At 35.3% G+C, this 4,339-nt stretch overlaps 1 pseudogene; it reads right to left on the bottom strand.

The window, feature by feature from the left end:
* Positions 1-2,446: 2,446 nt before the first annotated feature.
* LOC145131756 (putative mitochondrial protein AtMg00820 pseudogene) lies at positions 2,447-2,779 on the bottom strand (annotated as a pseudogene).
* Between the last annotated feature and the right edge of the window lie 1,560 nt (positions 2,780-4,339).

Raw genomic sequence — 4,339 nt, 5'->3', positions numbered from 1 at the left:
AAAAAAAATAATACATGGATAGTATTGGGAAGAAATGTCTTAGGTCGAGAGCATTTAATTAAGAGAGCTCAAAAAGAAAAATGAGATTTCAGACTTCGAAAGGTACAACCAAAAAGGTTTTATGCGTCAATTCCTTGGTGAAAATATCTAGAACATTTAGTTATTCAGCGTCAATTCATAAATAACATTCAGATTTTTAGGTTTCACTCAAAATTGTGGTTATAACGATTTCAAGATCATGAACACAGATGTTGTGTAACCGTAAACCTCATTGGTAATTGCTGAGAGTCCCAAGGGTTACATTTATGAACACGAAATTGATGGCAAAATTGTATAGATTAGTTCCGAAGAAGATATTGTACCTTTGCTATAAAGAAATAAATAAGCGAGAAACTCTTAACTCAATATGAGAAGAGTAAGGTAGCTCGATGACTTTTGTGATTGGATATCCTGATTGGGAAGAAACGATCGGAATGAAAGTTTCACTAAGGCTTCAAACATAGAGTCTAAGAGGCTTGGGACAACATGCAGTAGCATGCTTCTAGGGACACTTAGCTGGTACATAGTTCCATAATCATACCTACCCATCGTTCTGAATTGAGATAATAGAGAATATTAACCTGAGAAGAGAACGTTTGCTTCTTAAAAGTAAGATGTTTTTGGTATTTTGAGTTTTGAAAAGAAAATACAGAAACAAATAAAATACTTTTCTATTTTTGATTTTCTAGAAAAGATAAAACATAAATAAAGAAAAATATTTTTGAGATTTTGATTTTCTGAAAAAGATAACACAGAAATAAAGAAAACTATTGTTGAGATTTTGATTTTCAGAAAAATATAAAATAGAAATAAAGAAAAATATTTTTGAGATTTTGATTTTCTGAAAAAGATAAAACAAAAATTAAGAAAAATATTTTTGAGATTTTGATTTTCTAAAAAAGATAAAACAAAAATAAAGAAGAATAACTAAGACAAAAGAATTCAGAAACTTAAATGAAGAGTAATTTCCGAATCATTCTGAAGCTCAGAACAAGTTGGAAGAGACTTAATATACAAAGTATATACATCGTTTCGAAATGAGGATGAAAAGTAGAATCCGAAGCATTCCGAAGTTCGGAAACAATCAGAATAGACTTAATTCATGAAGGATAGAAAGCATTCCGAAACCCCAATGAATAGTAGATTCCAAACCATTCTGAAGCTCGGAACCAATCAGAATTAGAAAAATGAGTTCTGAAACATTTCGAAGTTCGGAACCATTCAGAACGTGAACAGTAAATTCCGATTACGAAGATGATTTCAGAACTGAGTCAGCTTCAATCATTCCTAGCCCTTGTAAAATTCGATTAAACGTAACTTCGGGTAAGGCCTTTGTGAAGATGTTAGCCAACTGATCTGAGGATCTAACAAAATGAACTTCAACATTACCATTCTCAATGTGATCCTTTACGAAGTGGTATCTAAGTGAAATATGCTTTGTCTTGGAGTGTTGCACTGGATTATGGAAAATTCTTATAGCACTTTAGGAATCACAATAGAGAGGAATTCTCTTCATGTTAAGTACATAGTCTCTGAGTTGGTTCTGAATCCATACTACTTGGGACGTACAAGATGCTGCTGCTATGTATTCAGCTTCAGCAGTCGATAAGGACACACATGTCTGCTTCTTAGATTGCCAACTAACAAGCTTGCTATCCAGAAACTAACATCACCCAGAAGTGCTTTTACGATCGAGGCCACATCCACCTAGATCAGCGTCGGAATAAGCTTGCCCAAAATATCCAGAATTAGATAGATACCATATTTCGAGAGATGTTCTTTTGAGGTATCGAAATATCTTCTTTACAACTACCATATATGGTTCAAGGGGATTTGCTTGAAACCTTACACAATAACATACAACAAACATAATATCAGTACGAATCGATGTTAGATACATTAGAGATCCGATCATCTGGCGATATAATGTAATATCAGCTTCTGGTTTGTCCAATGATGGAGCATGTTTCATTCCGAATGCCATTGGAATCTTGACCTTTGACTCACCCACTATTCCGAATTTTGAAGGCAAGGCCTTTATGCAGGCTTCTTGGTTGATAAAAATTCCCTCTGAGGTCTATCTAATGGTTAAACCAAGGAAAACGTTAACTGGACCCATTGAACTCATTACAAATTTAGTTTCCATTAGTTTTAGGAATTCAACTGTTAATTTAGAATCAGTGGATCTAAAAGTAATGTCATCAACATAAATTTGAACGATCATTTTCTGGTCACCACCTTTCTTGCGAAAGAAGGTTTGGTCAACGGATCCTTGTTTGAGTTTTGAATGCTCAAGGAAATGAGTCGGAGTTTCATACCATGCACGGGGAGCTTGTTTCAGACCATACACTGCCTTATCCAGAACATAGAAATGATTCAGATATTTTTCATTTACGAAACGTGGTGGTTATTCCACGTACACAATTTCCTCGAGTTCACCATTCATAAACGCGCACTTCACATCCATCTGATAGACTTCAAAATTTTTGTGAGCGGCATAGGTGAGAAAAATCCAAACAGATTCCAATGTAGCAACTGGTGAGAACATCTCTTCATAGTCTATTCCTTCCTCTTGGCAAAAGCCTTTAACCACCAAAAGTGCCTTGTTGCGAACCAAGTTTCCTTGTTTATCCATCTTATTCAGGAACACCCATTTCATTCCAACTACAGATGCATCCTTCGGAGTGGGGACCAATCTCCATACTTTATTTCGCTTAAATTCGTTGAGTTCTTCCTGCATTGCTTAAACCCAATATGCATGATCAAGAGCAATTTTGACATTTTTAGGCTCAATTTTAGAAATAAAAGAATTAAACATGCAAAATTCCAATTATGAAAATAATGTAGCTTGTTTCGCTTTTTGTTGAGCCCGTGTGAGAACTCTTGAAGAAGAATCTCCTATCACTTGAGATTGCGGATGATCTTTGGTCCATTTAGACATTTGAGGATAATTTTGATCATATGTAGGATCAATTTCAACATAAACTTCTTCAAATTTCGATTGAACATATGAGTCATTATTTTCATTCTCCCCATGGAAGTTTGCATGAGAATCGTCGTTCGAAATTGGATTGTCCCCTGGACAGGAATATCAATATTGGAGTTCAAAGTGGAACTCTGTTGGAACCTGAAAGTGAACCTCTAGCAATCTTTAACACTTAAAGATCTGAAGTCAGGCTTGAGTCCGAAATGGTTATGGTACGAGATGATGGTAGTCCGGAGTCGAGTGTGCCGAGATGAAGAAATGTTCCGAGATCATGTGTCAGTCTGTGCATTAATTATTCTTGTCTTTAGTTTGATGTCACTTTTCATAGGACCAAGTCTTTTTGTTTATTTGGATAATCAGTATGTTAGAAGTAGTATTATTATCCGGTCATTTGTATGTCAAACAGTTTGTACGATGTTCCTCCTTGACTATTTAAGGAGTGATTGAATGACAAGAATATTACGGATTGTTCTTCCAAAGATAGCATATTTTCACATTAACTCTCTTTCACCTTTTCTCTCATATCAAACTCTTTTAAAACATTCTACTTGTTCATTTATTGTCTTCACCTTGATAATACTCATAGTTCTCTATTTCACACTTAAAGTACTTCGTTGATTTCTATCTTCAGTCTCGACTGGTCTTGCCAAACTTGACTGGAACACATAATTATAAGCAGACATTGATCTTAATCATTAACTCAAGGTTGGAGTTTTTGAACCATTTCCCTGCGCATCGTATCTTTGTTCTCACAATTGGTATCATAGATTGAGTGGTTATCCTTTGAATCCATAAGAACAGATTATAGTTGATTCGAGATTACCCTGGTATTTCGATCAATTCTGTGTTCAGGATAAAAGCTCTACTATATACTACTTTTTCTCAAGACATATTAACTTCAATGGTTGCTTCTCTTTATCAACAAATATATTCAATGCAAATAGCAAATAGCATGGGTTGCCTTTCTCGTGCCCCACTGCTAGTTGTTGAAGAGTATGATCACTGGAAATTCAGAATGGAAAGATTTTACTTGGTAAAGAAAAAGGTGAAGCTATCTGGAGATCCGTTAAAGAAGGTCCACATGTTCCAGTTCGAAAAATTGTTAGAGATGTTGTTGCAAGTCTCATGGGAAAAGATGAACAGCGTCAAGCACCTCTCACTGCTGATGACATCGAAAAACTGCATGCATATCAAGTTTCCTTTTCAGAAATGGTGTTTGGTGTTCCACCTTCTCTCTTTGAGCACATTAAAATATGCAACTATGCTAAATAGATTTGGGACACACTTCAAGACCTGTTCCAGGGATCAGAAAAC

Source organism: Lactuca virosa, chromosome 8 (genome assembly GCF_052849685.1).
Source record: "Lactuca virosa cultivar CGN04683 chromosome 8, Lactuca_virosa_CGN04683_v6, whole genome shotgun sequence".
Taxonomy (NCBI): Eukaryota; Viridiplantae; Streptophyta; class Magnoliopsida; order Asterales; family Asteraceae; genus Lactuca; species Lactuca virosa.
Note: the sequence above shows the minus strand (reverse complement) of the source record. Positions and strands in the feature narration are given on the sequence as shown.